A 20,958-nucleotide genomic window follows, 5' to 3' on the forward strand; every position below is an offset into this window, starting at 1 on the left:
TGGGAGTTGGTGATGGACAGGGAGGCCTGGCGTGCTGTGATTCATGGGGTCGCCAAGAGTCAGACACTACTGAGCGACTGAACTGAACTTAGTCACTAAGTCATGTCCAACTCTTCTGTGACTCCATGGACTGCAACCCACCAGGCTCCCCTGTCCATGGGATTTCTTAGGCAAGAATACTGGAGTAGACTGCCCTTTCCTCCTCCAGGGGATTTTCCTGACCCAGGGATCGAACCTACATCTCCTCCATTGGCAGGTGGCTTCTTTACCACTGAGCCACCAGGGAAGCTTCTTCTGTTTTGCCCTAATAACTTACTAATGTGGTGGTAAGGTATGGGGGAGGAAGAGAGTTTCATAATTATGTAAGTGAATCTCAGTGTTTTAGTAAGCCTGTATCTTAGGGCTGTGATCTTCAAAAGTGTTTATTTCATGATACAACTCCCCCAATCCCACTCCTGTTCCCTTTTCTGACTATTGTGTTCCCACTCTATTTCCTTGAACCCCCGAACTCTGTTGATGCTTTTAGTGGTGTTTATGTTAGGTGAGATAGGAGTCTAGGGGTAACTGGAATGTGAGAAATGCTCTTCTCCTTAGATGTGGCTCTGGCAAAGATATTTTTCCTGGGGAGTAGGCCTTCATTATAAAGTATGCCATGGGTATATTTCACAATGATTATTTCCCCTGTACCCCTGCCAGTGCCAGGAGGGGCTCCTTGGATCATGTGAGAACCTAGGGGCATTCCTGGAGGTTAAAAACCCATGCAAATGTGTAGCTTTAAGGAGTTTCTCACTCTTAGACCAGTTCACATTTGTCTTCCAGCAGTTTGTCAAAATTTCTAGTTAAGAGTTTGTACCAGTTGATGACTTCAGCAGCTTGTGCTCCATGTAATCATAGCTTGTCTATGTCTCTCTGGATCTGCCTAGCTCTCCAGATTTGGTGGTGGTGGTTTTCTCTAAAACCTCATTTCTTTGACAGACCCAAGAAAAGTTGTTGCTACTCAGTTTTTCAAGCTTTTTCTTGTTGAAAGGATGGGAGTGATGGCTTCCAAGCTCTTTACAGATCAGAGCTAAATGGAAGCCCTGGGTTTATCTGTTTACTTTCACCTTATTAATGTTTTTATATTTGCAGTGCATCTCTTATAGACAGCCTATAGCTGGGTCTTGATTCTTTACTCTGACAATCTCTCCTTTTTAACTGTTGATATAATTGTATTTAGGTCTACTGTTTTACTATTTGTGTCTCGTTTTCTCCTCAATTTGGTCCTTCTTTTCCTTCTTTTCTACCTGCTTTCAAGTTATTTCACTAGTTTTTTAGAATTCCATTTTACTTTTCTATTCCATTTTGCCGTTGCCTTTTTAGTTGTACAACATGTATTCATTTTTATTGATTGCTCTAAGGATTTTAGTTCACATACTTAAATTTACTTATTTGTATTAATATTAACTACTGCACAATTGCACTCATCTCACATGCTAGTAAAGTAATGCTTAAAATTCTCCAGCCAGGTTTCAGCAATATGTGAACCGTGAACTTCCAGATGTTCAAGCTGGTTTTAGAAAAGGCAGAGGAACCAGAGATCAAATTGCCAATATCCACTGGATCACTGAAAAAACAAGAGAGTTCCTGAAAAACATATATTTCTGCTTTATTGACTATGCCAAAGTCATTGACTGTGTTCAGTTCAGTTCAGTCGCCCAGTCGTGTCCGACTCTTTGCAATCCTATGAACCACAGCACGCCAGGCCTTCCTGTCCATCACCATCTCCCTGAGTCCACCCAAACCCATGTCCATCAAGTCCATGATGCCACCCAGACATCTCATCCTCTGTCGTCCCCTTCTCCTCCTGCCCTCAATCTTTCCCAGCATCAGGGTCTTTTCCAATGAGTCAGCTCTTCGCATGAGGTGGCCAAAGTATTGGAATTGCAGCTTCAACATCAGTCCTTCCAATGAACACCCAAGACTCATCTCCTTTAGGATGGACTGGTTGGATCTCCTAGCAGTCCAAGGGACTCTCAAGAATCTTCTCCAACACCACAGTTCAAAAGCATTAATTCTTTGGCACTCAGCTTTCTTTATAGTCCAACTCTCACATCCATACATGACTACTGGAAAAACCATAGCCTTGACTAAATGGACTTTTGTCAGCAAAGTAATGTCTCTGCTTTTTAATATGCTGTCTAGGTTGGTCATAACTTTCCTTCCAAGGACTAAGCGTCTTTTAATTTCATGGCAGCAATCACCATCAGCAGTGATTTTGGAGCCCAGAAAAATAAAGTCAGCCACTGTTTCCACTGTTTCCCCATCTATCTGCCATGAAGTGATGGGACCAGATGCCATGATCTTAGTTTTCTGAATGTTGAGCTTTAAGCCAACTTTTTCACTCTCCTCTTTCACTTTCATCAAAAGGCTGTTTAGTTCTTCTTCACTTTCTGCCATAAGGGTGGTGTCATCTGCATATCTGAGGTTATTGATATTTCTCCCAGCAATCTTGATTACAGCTTGTGCTTCCTCCAGCCCAGCGTTTCTCATGATGTACTCTGCATATAAGTTAAATAAGCAGGGTGACAATATACAGCCTTGACATACTCCTTTTCCTATTTGGAACCAGTCTGTCATTCCATGTCCAGTTCTAACTGTTGCTTCCTGACCTGCACACAGGTTTCTCAAGAGGCAGGTCAGGTGGTCTGGTATTCCCATCTCTTTCAGAATTTTCCACAGTTTATTGTGATCCACACAGTCAAGGCTTTGGCATAGTCAATAAAGCAGAAATAGATGTTTTTCTGGTACTCTCTTGCTTTTTCGGTGATCCATGGATGTTAGCAATTTGATCTCTGGTTCCTCTGCCTTTTCTAAAACCAGCTTGAACATCTGGAAGTTCATTTTTCACATATTGCTGAAGCCTGGCTTGGAGAATTTTAAGCATTACTTTACTAGCGTGTGAGATGAGTGCAATTGTGCGGTGTTTGAGCATTCTTTGACATTGCCTTTCTTTGGAATTGGAATGAAAACTGACCTTTTCCAGTCCTGTGGCCACTGCTGAGTTTTCCAGATTTGCTGGCATATTGAGTGCAACAGTTTCACAGCGTCATCTTTCAGGATTTGAAATAGCTCAACTGGAATTCCATCACCTCCACTAGCTTTGTTCGTAGTGATGCTTCCTAAGGCCCACTTGACTTCACATTCCAGGATGTCTGGCTCTCAGTGAGTGATCACACCATCGTGATTATCTGGGTCGTGAAGATCTTTTTTGTACAATTCTTCTGTGTATTCTTGCCACCTCTTCTTAATATCTTCTGCTTCTGTTAGGTCCCTACCATTTCTGTCCTTTATCAAGCCCATCTTTACATGAAATGTTCTCTTGGTATCTCTAGTTTTGTTGAAGACATCTCTAGTCTTTCCCTGTGGATCACAATATGGCTTCATTTACTCTTTCCCAAATCCCTTATGCTAACATAGTTGTGTATTTCCCACTGAAATACTTTATGAGTGCTTAAAGAAAATGTTCTAATTTTTGTTTTAAAGAAATTAAGAGCAAAAATAAGCTTTTACATTTATCCAGATATTTGCCATATTTGATGATGTTCTTTCTGTCCTGAAAAGCCAAGTTATTGATGTTATTTCCTTCAGCCCGTAAAACATCCCTTAGCATTTCGTATCCTGTAGGTCTACTAGCAATGAACAATCTATTTCATTTTATCTGAAACTATCTTTATATCATTTTTATTCGATATTTTCACTGGTTATAGAATTTTTGGCTAAGTATCTTTCCCAAGCATTTAAAAGATGCTGTTTCACTGTATTCTATTTTGTATAGTTTTTGGTGAGAAATTACCTATCATTCCCCCTTATATATAATAAGTCATTTTATCCTCATCCCTTTCAAGGTTTTCTCTTCATCTTTGATGTTTACCAATTTGACATTGCTTGGAGTTGTTGAGCTTCTTGCATCTGTAAAATTATATCTTCCACCAAACTGGGGACATTTTCAGTCATTATTTTTCTACCTCATTCTCTTTCTCTTTTGCTTCTTGGACTACCATTATACGCATGTAGTGTCACAGGTGACTGAGGCAAGCTTCATCCTTTTTTTCTAATTTTCTTTTATCTTTTAAATTTTATAGTTTATTCTGATTTGTCTGCAATTAATTAACTCCTTAGGCAGCTCTATTTTGTTTCTAAGCCCATTCAGTGAATTTTTAAAATTTCAGGTACTGTGTTTTACAGTTCTGAATGTTCCATTTGAATATTTTTATAATTTATGTTTCCTTACTGAGATACTTTCATTTTATCTTTTTAATTTATTGCAAGTATATTTTAATTTATTGCAAGTATATTTAATTTATTGCAAGTATTAAAAAATATTTAATTTATTGCAAGTATATTACAGTTCTAATAATGCCTGTAAAATGATTTTATGCTAATTTGCAGTAATGGGTTACCTCTGGGTCACTCTCAATCAGTTATCTTTTATCTTGAAAATGGCTTACATTTTTCTGGTTCTTCACATATATTTCTGGATTGTACCTTGAACATCATAAATATTATGTTCTGGAGATTTTGAAGTTTGTTATATTTCCTCTTGAAATTCGTGGTTTTCTTCATTCATTACGTATTTATTGAGGATCTCTGATGTAACTCAGTGATAAATAAAAACAAACTGTTTCTTTACAATAGTGTGTCATGTGTATAGTTTGGTATTGTTGTCAAAGTTGTGCCTGCAGGTCATACAAACATTTCCTTCTTTCAGGAATAAAGGTTTCGCCTGGGGTTCAGTCTGTGCTCCCTTCTAAAAATTGTGTTTTAAATTTTTTGCTTTATCATGAAATTAGCTTGGTTGGACTCAGATTTTTAAATTCTGCATTTTGACTGGCAGCTTAAATTTCAGTTTGGTTCTTCATAAGTTGAGTCGTTTGGATTCTGTTCTGCACATGCTTCCTTCAGGGTCAGAGTGGTTGACAGTAAATTTCAGGCTCCCTCTTTCTGGCTCTCTACTGTATGGGATACCACCTTCAGTTTCTAGTGGCTTTGGTTCACTGATATCTCTACTCTGGTTGCTCAGGCCAGAAAGATTATGAGTCTTCTATCAGTTCTAGCTGCTCGGCTGCTTGACACTATGGCCCAAAACTAAGGCTGAGAGCCATAGACCTGCGTAATTCAATCATGAAATTTCTTCCTTCCAAGTGTCAACTACTATCCAGAATTTGTCTGCTATTTATACTCTCAAGTGCTTTCAGTTCCTTGTATTTTTCTGTATTTCTCCTGAGTTTATACCTCTTATCTGCACAGGTTAGATAAGGAAGTGGAACCGTAATAGCTCTTTAAAAGTTCTCGGGGTAATTCTGACACCTCTGTCATTCCTGAGACTATTTCTATGGGCCTGATTCTAATATCACTCCATTCTGGATAGTTATAGCTTCCTCTTCCAGCCTTGTGTGATCTCTGGAATATCCATTGAATTCAGCGATCCCTGATAGTTAATTTCTTCCAGGACTTGCAGAATCTTGTGCAGTTAAGTATTGAACCAAGGCTCCAGGGGACCTCTATGCAGATTTCTGGTGCTCCTTTTCTGCATGTTTCCTTCTTCTAATCATCTGCCCTGCAAATTTCATCTGTGCTAACAGCACTAAATTCTCTTCTCTGTCCAATTTCCTGGGACATCTCCTGGAAAGTGACTGTGGGCAAAACGTTTGTGTGAAATTGAGGCTCACATCACTTTCAGAGACACAATCCTGCACTGCATGTTTTCATGTTTTTTAGTAGCTGAAAGTTGTTTCGTGTATTTTGTGCATTTTTATGGCTAGCTATAGTGGAGGGCTTGTCTGATACCAATTCTTCTGTCAGTACTGGAAGTGGAAGCCCCTGTTTTCACAAAAGCTGAACAAATGCAAATTATCAGGTCTTATCTACAAAGACTCTGATTAAGTATGTTTGTAACAGAGACCCAAGAGTTTTCATGTAGTAGCCCTCCTCCTTCAATGGTAATTTTTATGTAGGCCGTTAGAGTGTCATACTGGGATAAAGTTAGGATAAGGAAAGCAATACCATCTGAACTTTATATTTATTGTAATTAAAGTCAGCTTGGAAGGTAAATGTCAGCAAGACCATAACTTGAGTAATTTAGATAAACTCAATAAAACAAGCCAGTGATAGGAGACACACAAGCCTTTTAGAGATTGGCAGGAGTCTGATTAGAATCTGGAACCACAGAAATAAAAATGCTGTTTGAAATATTGACTGGGAGTAACTGAAAACAGAAGAGGAGAATCTTCCTGCCAGATGGGGAAGATGCTGGTAGATGCGCAGATTAAGGATGCTTTGTTCTAGCTTTGGCCTCTGGTCACTCAAAGCACAGCCTTTGAGTGCAAACTAAAAGCCAGACAGACATGTATCCCCTGTGATCTCTGGTGCCACATTTCTCACCACAAAAACTTGCAGCCAAGTATTCCCCAGTCACTCCAGATTCTTCTAAGCAGCGCTGCCATGTTTCCTGGCAGGTATTACTGTTTATGTCAACCTGGTCTCAGGAGCTGTCTGAAAGAGCGAAGGGATTTACTGCTCAAAGGAGATGAAAGATTGGAAGAAGCCAAAGATCTTAACTCAGAGAGAACCCATTAAAGATATTTTGCCTTGTCAGAGACTGTCTACATGCCAACTCGGTAAAAAGTAACATCTAAAAACAGAAATCTAAAAAAAAAAAAATACAAAAATACCCCAAAACCAGAGTGGCAGGTAAGAAGGCATCAGCAAAATTTGTTTTTCCTTAAAGAGACAGATCGAATTCATACAGCTATGATGACTGCCACACAATATTTTCTTTCCAACCCTATCCTTACCATTCCTTATTAATTTTTCTCAGTAACTTATTTTGATTTTGTTGAGATTCCCACCTACCCTTAAAGTCAACGTACCCAACCTTCACCTATGATTGGAAGACAAAGTTGAAAGGTGGACCCTAAATAATCTTCTCTTACACTCTAAAACAGCAAACAAGGTCTACTCTTGCTTATCTATAGCTCCAAGAGATTATCTCAGGTCTTAGCTCTAAAGTCCCTCTTGTTCTTTTTACAGTCTTTTTTTTTTTTTTTTTATTTTAGCCCCCAAGAGCCACTTCTCTTTAGATCCTTGTCCCTTAAAGTACTGGTATCAGATACCAGAAATGCTGGCATTACAGTTCCATGGTAGCACCCTACCACCAGCCCTGCCTGAAAACATTATTCTAGCTGCCAAACCTCACAACAGGGGACAAAGCAGAAAAAGAGGGGCAGTGCTGCCATGAAGAATCACAAATGAAAATATCAGCCAGCTTTAAAGCCATCAAATTATCTCCCTAGTTCAAATTGCCAGCCTCTGTCAAGGAGTGACATGGTGTTTCCTGATGTGTTGAAAGCAGCACTGCGATGAAAGGAAGATAGTGCCCTTATCCAGCTGAAATTCTGAACTGGATACCCTGTAGGAGTTTGGTATACAGTCTTTGACTCATCACGATCAAGACTGGCTGCTGACAGCTCATCAACTTTGACTTCTGGCCTAAACTCCAACACGTGAATTTTTTTTCTTTTCTTTTCTTTTCTTCTAAACTCTTCCATCTCTCCTTGTAAAACCTCTTCCACCCACCATTTAGAAAGTTTTTTCTGGGTCTGAAGGCAGCCCTGACCCTAAAGCAGTATTAGTCCACTGGCTCACTTGCCAAAGTGTTTGTATATTTTGGGTCCTAACATTTATAATGCAGCTAATATTTATTAATCCCTCTGCTAGATGATAGAGATGCAGAAGTAGAGTTGCTGCCCTCATGGAGAAGTTCCAGAAGTCTGTTCTTAGGGACACCTACATCAGGATTATTTGGGAGAATTTGTTTAAAATGCAGATTTCTGGGTCCCAACTAAAATTTACTGAGTGTAAATTTCTAAAGTTACGTGCAGAAATCTACATTTTTAATGAGCTACCCAAGTGCTGCTTAAGCATGCTGCAGTTTGAGAACCACTAGTAAACGTGCAAATATGAAATTAAAATTTATGATAAAGAATGGGTCCTGGAAGGGGAAAACATGTACACCCATGGTGGATTCATGTCAATGTATGGCAAAACAAATACAATATTGTAAAGTTAAAAAATAGAAAATAAACTAATTTAATAAAAAAAAAAAGAACTTAAATATAACAGAATGACATGGGGAAGGTATATTTAGATTGAGACACATTGGTTTAAAAGAGCCTAATAAAGTGACATTTAAACTGAGACTTGACTGGTAAGGAGAATTGTTCAAAGGAAGATTGGGGGAGGGGGAACATTTTTTCAAGCTGAGGAAAACTTACGCACACGTTCTAAAGTTGTTTTCCACCTCCTTATACAGGCCTAGTGTCTCTTCCTAAAGGAAAAACCAGCACGTAAATGCATGCATCCCCTCATCTGTGTTTAGTTCCTATGCTCAGCTTTGTTCCTAGCCTAAATTTTTTTCTGCTAGGACATGAGTTAAATTAGGAAATTTTATCTCAGTTAAGCTTTACAAAAATAAAACTGATGAAACTAAATTTATAAACTTTTATGTAGGCCCAAATTCAACAAGAATATTTGCTTTAAATCACCCACTATCTCATTCCTTTTTCTTTCTCAGTAATGAACTTTGTGTTTGAGAATGCCGAGTAAAGATCATGATCTAGTACTGTATACTATATAGTATAGTATATGGTTTAGAGGGATCCATGTATGTTTATATGTCAATGTTGCCAGTAAAAACTTTATATTTACATGTGAGGGGAATAGTTTATGTTAAAATTTCTGAATCTCCAGACAAATCCTTTTCAGGTTGAAATTTTACACAGATCAAACCGCATGGGAATTTCAAAAATTCTGAGCAACGTTCAATGAGCTATTGAACTAAATGTTTGTGAAGACAAGTTAGCAATCTGAAAAACAGTGCTGATTCTGATTGATCTTGTGATTCATGGAGTACAGATCAGGCTACCTGAATCTACAGAAGAAGTGTTATTCATACTCTTATATAGAGGAAGGAAGGATTCTAGCAATTTATTTATAACACATGGGCTTCTGCAGGCATGTGCACTGACAAGGTAGAAGTCATGCTAATAGTATTTGTAAATAGTATACCTCTATATTTAGAAAATGCAGAAGAATCTATATATAAGTTATTAGAATAAATTAATTCAACAAGGTTGTTGGATGCAAAATATATAAAAATCAATGTATATTTCCATGTACTAATAAAAAGCAGTTAGAAAATAACAGAAATGTTAAATACTTAAAACATGGACTATATTTAATGAAAGATGTGAAAGACCACAGAAAACTATAACACATCATTGAGAGGAATTAAAGGAGACTTAGTTGAAGAACATACCATAGTTATGGATTAAAATCTAATTTTTCAGAATTGATTGTTGTTATGGCTCTTTAGTATCAAAGAGCACAACATATCCCAAACAACAAAATAAATCAAATGTATTCATTCCTAGACACATCACAGTGATGCAGCAGGTTACCAAAGTCAATTGATAATCTTAAAAGTACCAGAGAGAAAAATAGATTTCTTACAATGGAATGACAGATAGGCCGACAACTGACTGCCCAAGAGGAACAGTGAAATCAAAGACACTGTGGAGCAATATCTAGAAAATGCTGAAATATAGTTATGCTGCTGCTGCTGCTAAGTTGCTTCAGTCGTGTCCGACTCTGTGCGACCCCACAGACAGCAGCCCACCAGGGTCCGCCGTCCCTGGGATTCTCCAGGCAAGAACACTGGAGTGGGTTGCCATTTCCTTTTCCAGTGCATGAAAGTTAAAAGTGAAAGTGACGATGCTCAGTCATGTCCGACTCTTAGTGACTCCATGGACTGCAGCCTACCAGGCTCCTCCATCCACGGAATTTTCCAGGCAAGAGTACTGGAGTGGGTTGCCATTGCCTTCTCCGAAATATAGTTATAGGTGAACACTAATTTTATTTACAGTGAACCATCCTTCAATAATAGCACATAAGGACTCCCCTGGTGGTCCAGTGGCTAAGAATCCATGCTTCCAATGCAAGGAGGCTGGGTTCAATCCCTGGCTAGGGAACTATATCCCACATGCCACAACTAAGAGTTCACATGCTACAACTAACCATCCCGCATGCCACAATAGAGATGAAGATCCTGTGTGCTGTAACTAAGACCCCACACAGCCAAATATTTAAAAAGTTTTACAGAAGAATTAGCACATAATAAAGCCATTTCAAACAAAAAATAACTGAGATCACTCTGTGCTGAAGAAAGTTTTAAAAGATGTTATTCATGAAGAACAATGATGATCTCAGAAGGAATGTCTGAGTGATAGAAATAAACTATGATAAAAGGAATTGCTTTACATAAGTATAAGTAAAAAACAAAACTGTGAAGGACTAAAATTATAATATTAGGAACTAAAAGAAGAAGAAAGGATTGATAAGCTGTCTAACACAGCAGGCAGTGCCTGAAATGTGCTATGGCTGCTTATATTGGGTAGAGAGTAGAGAAGAATATTAATCAATTCTCCACTTTGTCAGTTCAGTTCAGTTAAGTCGCTCAGTCATGTCCGACTCTTTGCGACCCCATGAACTGCAGCACGCCAGGCCTCCCTGTCCATCACCAACTCCCGGAGTTTACCAAAACTCATGTCCATCGAGTTAGTGATGCCATCCAACCATCTCATCCTCTGTCATCTCCTTCTCCTCCTGCCCCCAATCCTTCCTAGCATTAGGGTCTTTTCCAATGAGTCAACTCTTCACATGAGGTGGCCAAAGTATTGGAGTTTCAGCTTCAACATCAGTCCTTCCAATGAACACCCAGGACTCATCTCCTTTAGGATGGACTGGTTGGATCTCCTTGCAGTCCAAGGGACTCTCAAGAGTCTTCTCCAACACCACAGTTCAAAAGCATCAATTCTTTGGCGCTCAGCTTTCTTCACTGTCCAACTCTCACATCCATACATGACCACTGGAAAAACCATAGCCTTGACTAGACGAACTTTTTTTGGCAAAGTAATGTCTCTGCTTTTAAATGTGCTATCTAGGTTGGTCATAACTTTCCTTCCAAGAACTAAGCGTCTTTTAATTTCATGGCAGCAATCACCATCAGCAGTGATTTTGGAGCCCCCAAAAATAAAGTCTGACACTGTTTCCACTGTTTCCCCATCTATTTCCCATGAAGTGATGGGACCAGATGCCATGATCTTAGTTTTCTGAATGTTGAGCTTTAAGCCAACTTTTTCACTCTCCTCTTTCACTTTCATCAAAAGGCTCTTTAGTTCTTCTTCACTTTGTGCCATAAGGGTGGTGTCATCTGCATATCTGAGGTTATTGATATTTCTCCCGGCAATCTTGATTCCAGTTTGTGCTTCTTCCAGCCCAGCGTTTCTCATGATGTACTCTGCATATAAGTTAAATAAGCAGGGTGACAATATACAGCCTTGACGTACTCCTTTTCCTATTTGGAACCAGTCTGTTGTTCCATGTCCAGTTCTAACTGTTGCTTCCTGACCTGGATACAGATTTCTCAAGAGACAGGTCAGATGGTCTGGTATTCCCATCTCTTTCAGAATTTTCCACAGTTTATTGTGATCCACACAGTCAAAGGCTTTGGCATAGTCAATACAGCAGAAATAGATGTTTTTCTGATACTCTCTTGCTTTTTCGATGATCCATGGATGTTGGCAATTTGATCTCTGGTTCCTCTGCCTTTTCTAAAACCTGCTTGAACATCTGGAAGTTCACGGTTCACGTATTGCTGAAGCCTGGCTTGGAGAATTTTGAGCATTATTTACTAGCATGTGAGATGAGTGCAATTGTGCGGTAGTTTGAGCATTCTTTGGCATTACTTTTTTTGGGATTGGAATGAAAACTGACCTTTTCCAGTCCTGTGGCCACTGCTGAGTTTTCCAGATTTGTTGGCATATCGAGTGCAGCACTTTCACAGCATCATCTTTGAGGATTTGAAATAGCTCAACTGAATTCCATCACCTCCACTAGCTTTGTTCGTAGTGTTGCTTTCTAAGCCCCACTTGACTTCACATTCCAAGATGTCTGGCTCTAGGTGAGTGATCACACCATCGTGACTATCTGGGTCGTGAAGATCTTTTCTGTACAGTTCTTCTGTGTATTCTTACCACCTGTTCTTAATATCTTCTGCTTCTGTTAGGTCCATATCATTTCTGTCCTTTATCGAGCCCATCTTTTCATGAAATATTCCCTTGGTATCTCTAATTTTCTTGAAGAGATCTCTAGTCTTTCCCAATCTGTTGTTTTCCTCTATTTCTTTGCATTGATCGCTGAGGAGGGCTTTCTTATCTCTCCTTGCTCTTCTTTGGAGCTCTGCATTCAGATGGGAATATCTTTCCTTTTCTCCTTTTCTTTTCACTTCTCTTCTTTTCCCAGCTATTTGTAAGGCCTCTTCAGACAGCCATTTTGCTTTTTTGCATTTCTTTTCCATGGGATGGTCTTGATCCCTGTCTCCTGTACAGTGGCACAAACCTCTGTCCATAGTTCATCAGGCACTCTATCACATCTATTCCCTTAAATCTATTTGTCACTTCCACAGTATAATCATAAGGGATTTGATTTAGGTCATACCTTAATGGTCTAGTGGTTTTCCCTACTTTCTTCAATTTAAGTCTGAATTTGGCAATAAGGATTTCATGATCTGAGCCACAGTCAGCTCCCAGTCTTGTTTTTGCTGACTGTATAGAGCTTCTCCATCTTTGGCTGCAAAGAATATAATCAGTCTGATTTCGATGTTGACCATCTGGTGATGTCCATGTGTAGAGTCTTCTCTTGTGTTGTTGGAAGAAGGTGTTTGCTATGACCAGTGCATTCTTTTGGCAAAACTCTATTAGCCTTTGCCCTGCTTCATTCTGTACTCCAAGGCCAAATTTGCCTGTTATACCAGGTGTTTCCTGACTTCTTACTTTTGCATTCCAGTCCCCTATAATGAAAAAGACATCTTTTTTGTGTGTTACTTCTAAAAGGTCTTGTAGGTCTTCATAGAACCGTTCAACTTCAGCTTCTTCAGCGTTACTGGTCGGGGCATAGACTTGGATTACTGTGATATTGAATGGTTTGCCCTGGAAACGAACAGAGGTCATTCTGTCGTTTTTGAGATTGCATCCAAGTACTGCATTTCGGACTCTTTTGTTGACCATGATGGCTACTACATATGTTAAAATTTCAAGGATAACCTCTAACAAGGTAGAAAAAGTAATGTCCAAACCAAAAGAGTAGAAAACGAGAATAAAGAAACAAACAAAATATCAGTCAATTCAAAAGAATACATGAAAGAAGTAAAAATGTAAAACAAAAAAAGTAAAGTACAGAATAAACTGGAAAAATATTTCAAATATATCACAATAAATGTTAATTATCAACATATTCATTTAAAATAAAAATAACAAAATCCATTTATATGCTATTTAAGAGAGAAACACTAGACATGGAAACAACCCAAACATCCATCAATATATGATTGGATTAAGAAGATATGGTATACATATACACACGCACATACAAAATGGTAAATTACTCAGCAATAAAAAAGAATGAAATACTGCCACTTGCAGCGACACAGATGGGCCTAGAGAATATGATGTTCAGCGAGAAAGACAAATACTATACGATGTCACTCATCTATGGAATCTAAAAACTAATACAAATGAATATATCTGCAATGCAGGAGACCTGTGTTTGATCCCTAGGTTGGGAAGATCCTCTGGAGAAAGGAATGGCAACCCAGTCTAGTATTTTTCCCTGGAGAATTCTGTGGAGAGTGGAGCCTGGTGGGTTATAGTCCATGGGGTTGCAAGGAGTTGGACCTAACTGAGAGACTAACATTTACACTTCAAAAACTAATACAAATGAATATATATGGAAAATAGAAAAAGATTCACAGATATAGAAAACAACAACTTGTGGTTACAAAAAGGGAGACAGAAGGGGGTCAAGACAAATTAGGAGTATGGATTAACAGATACAAACTACTATACATAAAATAGATAAGCAAAAAGGATATGCTGCATAGAACAGGGAATTACACCTGTTATCTTGTTATAACCTGTAATGGTGTATAATCTTCAAAAATATTGAATCATTTTGCTGTGCTTCTGAAACTAACACAACATTTTATATCAACTATAGTTCAATTACAAAGTTTAAAAAATATTTTTTTTAAAAGAGAGATAAACACTAAAGTGTAAGGACCAGAAAGATGTTGCAAATAAGATAAAAAACTACAACATACACACTAAGTTAAATAAGCTATCACAGTTATATTAATAACAAACATACTAAAAGCAAAAATATAATCAAGAATAAAGAGGGTCACTTCAAAATGATAAAATCAATCACTCTAAACTTGTATCTATTTTATCATTTTGAAGTGATCCTCTTTATTCTTGATTATATTTTTACTTAAAAATAGATACAACCATTCTAAACTTGGCTTCCCTGGTAGTTCAGCTGGTAAAGAACCTGCCTGCAATGCAGGAGTCCCCGGTTCAATTCCTCAGTTGGGAAGATCTGCTGGAGAAGGGACAAGCTACCCACTCCAATATTCTTGGGCTTCCCTGGTGGCTCAGCTGGTTAAGAATCCACCAGCAATGCAGGAGACCTGGGTTCGATCCCTGGGTTGGGAAGATCCCCTGGAGAAGGGAAAGGCTACCCACTTCAGTATTCTGACCTGGAGAATTCCATGGACTGTATATTCCATGGGATCGCAAAGAGTTGGACACAACTGAGCGACTTTCACTTTCATTCTAACCTTGGGTAAACAGAAGTACGTAACTTCAAAACAGATCAATATAGGAATGGAAAGAAAGGAAGTAATGGGCAAATCCATTCCACCTCTCAGTGACAACAACAACAACAAAATGAAAAAGGCAAACAATTATGATTTAGAAGATCTGAAAAAGACTATAAGTAATTCTGATATAAGGAATAGATATAGGACCTTTACCTGCACATTTGAGAATACAGTTTCTCAAGAACATAATTATGTATGTGAAATATATACATACATCTCTGGCAAGACTGAGGAAGAAAAAATGTTAAGGCACAAATAGCTAATTTTAATATGGGTAAAAATAAAACAGATGTTGAGTAGAAAAAAGAAGTGACAGAATACAAAAAAGTTCAAAAATGTGTAAAACAACATTTTATTTATGTATAAATATACAAGCAATTATGATTTAAAGAAGAGTAGGGGAATGATCAGCACAATATGGTGAAGAGTGGTTCCCTTTCTGGAAGAATGGAATAAAGTGGCTTTGGATCCATGGGTTTGATTTATTTCTTAAAATGGATAATAGGTATTCAAGAATTGCTTGTGTTCCTTCCCAGGCTAGCCCCACCCTCCTGATGGATACTTTCATTCACATCCTTGGAGCAGTCTCAGACTGCTGGACTCCATGTCTTCCCACCATGTCCTTCTTCACCAGTTCCCTTAAGCCACCTACTTTGGCTTTTGCGATATCCAAGGGTATGCATTATTAATATTTGCATTTGTGTCTTTTCCTTGTTCAATTTACTTTTGCTCCTCTTTTTTCTTTGCCTGTCTCCAAGTATTGATGTTTCACAGGGCTCTGTTAGGTGGCCACATTATATCTAATTCCACATACTTTCTTTTTATGGATCATCCATTCTCCTGAATTTTTTTTGTTTCCTTCTGCATTCTTTCCATCATAGTTTCCATAAGACTTAATAACATTTATTTTCTTGTTTTCCACCTCTTGCAGATTGTGAGGGCTGACACCAAAGTCATTTGTGTTGATGAGGACTTAAAACAACAGCCCTACTTGGTTGGAACTCAGTATTTGTTGAATTGGGTTTCTGTACTCTTACCTTCCTCTATTAGTTATTCATATGTTAAGAACCTCCCCTCTGCTACTAATCTGGCAAGTATAAATATTTTATTAATGTTTACATTCCACATTATTCTATCCTATTGCTTATCATAATGCCTCAAATATAATAAATATTCAGTAAACATTGGTTAATTAAGGTATTGTATTCCCCCAACACATGGTAATTGAATCAGTCTACTTACCAGGCTTCATATTATCTTTAGCACAAAAATTGAATAGACTTAACATTACTTCTTCCTAAGGATCTATCATAAAATTTCAGCCCCTGGTTATAGATGTAGGGACATCTGCAAAGCTGTCTTACTTTCATCTACTGTTGTCTATTTCTGAACCCAAATAGTTACAGAGTTCTTATTATGAATCTGTGATTTTAGCTAACCTTACACACTGCTAATTTCTTTAGGGAGGAATTTGGCCTAAAGAGATCACTCTTTTGAGATCAATTTAAGAAAAGGTAAATGTAAGCCAAATGTTAGGATTTTCAAGAAGTCATATCTACTGCCCTAGGATACAGTATCTCAAAGAAGAAAGCTGATTACTTGAGACAGTTTAAATGAAAGAGAGCAAAGTACTAAGCCCACTGAGCTGGAAGAATGTCCAAATTGTTTCATATGAATGTTTTATCTTTACGGAAGTCAAATGTATATAAGTCTGAACAGGAAACTTATACCACAAACATATTAAGGATAATTATTTGCATAGTAAGAAAAATAGCCATATGACTCAATTTTCAGTAAGATTTTGCATGTTTTCTTAGTTAGGGAATCTATCAATGCACTTGAATATTTGCTTAAAGGCTTTCTATTATTGGATAGAGAAGAAATAGGAGCTCAAAGCACTCTTTATTATAGTGTTGTTTGTGGTAGCAGGGAGATGATAGCAGTCTGGGTCCTGACCCTGAGGGAGTATTAACATAAGATGGATGAAGATGATGTAGTACTTGGCAGAAACCAGAAGCCACAAGGTGAATATATGCATAGCAATAAGATTATATCTTAAAACTATATTGTTAAGTGAAAAAAAGGAAGATAACTGGTATCTATAGCACAGCAGTGGTAGTGTAAATTAAATGACATGCTCACAAATAACCACTGCCATTTTCCAAAGATTTTTATAAAGAAAAGTTAGCTCTTTTTTCTCTAACCATTTATTGGAGTATAACTGGTTTACAATGCCGTGTTATTTTCAGGTATACAGCAAAGTGAATCTGTTATACATATAAACATTCTTTTTGATTATTTTCCCATGTAGGTCATTACAGAGTATTGAGTAGAGTTCCCTATAGGTCCTTATTATAGAGTAGGTCCTTATTAGTTATCTATTTTATGCAGAAGTGTGTATATATTAACACCAATCTTCCAATTCATCTATGCCCTGCCATAATGATAAATTTATGTTCTACATCTGTAACTGTTTTTGTTCTGTAGGTACGTTCCTTTGTACCTCCTTTTTTTTAAGATTTCACTTATGTTATTTGTCTTTCTCTAACTTCACTCAGTATGACAGTCTCTTGGTCCATCCATATTGCTGCAAATGGCATTATTTTATCTTTATGGCTGAGTAATATTCCATTGTATTTATGTTCCACACTTCTTTATCCATTTCTCTGTCAATGGACATTTAGGCTGCCTCTGTGTCTTGACTATTGTAGATAGTGTTGCAGTTAACACTTGGGTGCATGCATCTTTCTGAATTATCATTTTCTCGGGATATATGTCCAGGAGTGGGATTTCTGGTCCATATGGTAGCTCTTTTTTTAATTTTTTTCAGTCCTTCCACTTTTTTTTTCCACTTTATTTTTTTTTTAATTGAAGAATATTTGCTTTAAAGAGTTTTGTAGTTTTCTGTCATACATCAACATGAATTAGCCATAGGTACACCCATGTCCACTCCCCCCGAACCTCTCTTTCATTGCCCTCCCCATCCCACCCTTCTAGATTGTCACAGAGCCCCTGTCTGAATTCCCTGAGTCATACAGTAAATTCCCATTGGCTATCTATTTTATATATGGTATTGTAAATTTCCATGTTACTCCCTCCATACATTTCACCCTCACCCTCCCCTCCCATGTCCTTAGGTCTGTTTTCTGTCTGTTTCTCCATTGCTGTCCCGAAAATAAATTCATCAGTACCATCTTTCAAGGTTCCATATATATGCATCAGTATACGATATTTATATTTCTCTTTTTGACTTACTTCACTCTGTATAATAAGCTCTTGGTTTGTTCACCTCATTAGAACTAACTTAAATGTGTTCTTTTTTATGGCTGAGCACTATTCCATTGTATATATGTACCACAGCTTCTTTATCCATTCATCTGTCAATGGACATCTAGGTTGCTTCCATGTTCTAACTATTGTAAATAGTGCTGCAATGAACATTGGGGTACATGTGTCTTTTCAGTTTTGATTTCCTCAGGGTATGTGCCTAGTAGTGGGATTGCTAGATCATATGGTGGTTTTATTCTTAGTTTTTTAAGGGATCTCCATAATGTCTTCCATAGTGGCTGTATCAATTTACATTCCAACCAGTAATGCAAGAGGGTTCCCTTTTCTCCATACCCTCTCGAGCATTTATTGTTTGTAGACTTTTTGATGATGGCCATTTTGACTGCTGTGAGGTGGTATTTCACTGAAGTTTTGATTTGCATTTCCCTAATAATAAGGCTTCAACAGTATGTGAACTGTGAACGTCCAGATGTTCAAGCTGGATTTAGAAAAGGCAGAGGAACAAGAGCTCAAATTGCCAACATCCGTTGGATCATCAAAAAAGCAAGAGAATTCCAGAAAAACATCTACTTCTGCTTTATTGGTTACACCAAAGCCTTTGACTGTGTAGATCACAACAAACTGAAAAATTCTTCAAGAGATGGGAATACCAGACCACCTTATATGCCCTCTAAGAAATCTGTGTGCAGGTCAAGAAAGAACATTTAGAACTGGACATGGAACAACAGACTGGTTCCAAATCAGGAAAGGAGTATGTCAAGGCCGTATATTGTCTCCCTGCTTATTTAACTTATATGCAGAGTACATCATGAGAAATGCCGGGCTGGATGAAGCACAAGCTGGAATCAAGATTGCCAGTAGAAATATCAATAACCTCAGATACGCAGATGACACCACCCTTATGGCAGAAAGGGAAGAAGAACTAAAGAGCCTCTTGATGAAAGTGAAAGAGGAGAATGAAAAAGCTGGCTTAAAACTCAATATTCAAAAAACTAAGATCATGGCATCCAGTCTCATCACTTCGTGGCAAATAGATGGGGAAACAATGGAAACAGTGAGAGACTTTATTTTTGCGGGCTCCAAAATCACTGCAGATGGTGTCTGCAGCCATGAAATTAAAAGACAATTGCTCCTTGGAAGAAAAGCTATGGCCAAAGTAGACAGCATATTAAAAAGGAGAGACATTACCTTGCTGACAAAAGTCCATCTAGTCAAAGCTATGGTTTTTCCACTAGTCATGTATGGATGTGAGAGTTGGACTGTGAAGAAGGCTGAGCACCTAAGAATTGATGCTTTTGAACTTTGGTGTTGGAGAAGACTCTTGAGAGTCCCTTGGACTGCAAGGAGATCAAACCAGTCTACCCTAAGGGAAATCAGTCCCGAATATTCATTGGAAGGACTGATGCGGAAGCTGAAACCCCAATGTTTTGGCCACCTGATGCGAAGAACTGACTCATTGGAAAAGACCCCGATGCTGGGAAAATTGAAGGCAGGAGGAGAAGGGAACGACAGAGGATGAGATGGTTGGATGGCATCATCGGCTCATTGAAAAGGAGTTTGAGCAAGCTCTGGGGGTAGGTCATGGACAGGGAAGCCTGGCGTGCTGCAGTCCATGGGGTTGCAAAGATTCAGACACGACTGGGCAACTGAACTGAAGAATGAGCAAAGTTGAGCATCTTTTCATGTGTTTGTTAGCCTTCTGTACATCTTCTCTGGAGAAATGTATTTTTAGGTCTTTTCCCCACTTTTTGAATGGGTTGTTTGCTTTTCTGATATTAAATTGTATGAGTAGCTTGTATCTTTTGGAAATTAATTCTTGGTCAGTCATTTTCTTTGCTATTATTTTCTCCCATTCTGAGGGTTGTCTTTTCACCTTGTTTGGAGTTTCCACTGCTGTGCAAAAGCTTTTACATTTAATTATGTCCCACTTGTTTATTTTTGTTTTTATTTACATTACTCCGTGAGGTGAGTCATAGAAGATCTTGCTTTGATTCATGTCATTGGGTGTTCTGCCTATGTTTTCCTCTAAGAGTTTTTTTTTTTTTATAGTTTCTGGTCTTACATTTAGGTTTTTTATCCATTTTGAATTTATCTTTGTGTATGGTGTTAGTAAGTGTTCTAATTTCATTCTTTTGCAAGTAGCTGTCCAGTTTTTCCAGCATCACTTATTGAAGAGGCTATCTTTGCCCCATTGTATGTTCTTTCCTCCTTTGTCAAAAATAAGGTACCCTCCATACTATCTCCATAGTGGCTGTTTTTGTTGTTTAGTTGCTCAGTCGTGTCCAACTCTTTGCAACCCCATGGAATGCAGCACACCACGTTTCCCTGTCCTTCACCATCTCCTGGAGTTTACTCAAACTCATGTCCATTAAGTTGGTGATGCCATCCAACCATATCATCCTCTGTCATGTCCCCTTCTCCTCCTGCCTTCAATCTTCCCCAGCATCAGAGTCTTTTCTAATGAGCTTGCACTTTGCATCAGGTGGCCAAAGTATTGGAGTTTCAGCTTTAGCATCAGTTCTTCCAATGAATATTCAGGGTTGATTTTCTATAGGATTGACTGGTTTGAACTCCTTGCAGCCCAAGGGACTCTCAAGAGTCTTCTCCAACACCACAGTTCAAAAGCATTGGTTCTTCGTCACTCTACCTTCTCTCTGGTCCAACTCTCACATCCATACATGACTACTGGAAAAGCCATAGCTTTGACTATATGGACCTTTGTTGGCAAAGTAATGTCTCTGCTTTTTAATATGCTGTCTAGGTTGGTCATGGCTCTTCTTCCAAGGAGTAAGCCTCTTTTAATTTCATGGCTGCAGTCACTGTCTGTGGTGATTTTGGAGCCCAAAAAAATAAAG

Source organism: Giraffa tippelskirchi, chromosome 5 (genome assembly GCF_054371585.1).
Source record: "Giraffa tippelskirchi isolate mGirTip1 chromosome 5, T2T-mGirTip1v1.2.pri, whole genome shotgun sequence".
Taxonomy (NCBI): Eukaryota; Metazoa; Chordata; class Mammalia; order Artiodactyla; family Giraffidae; genus Giraffa; species Giraffa tippelskirchi.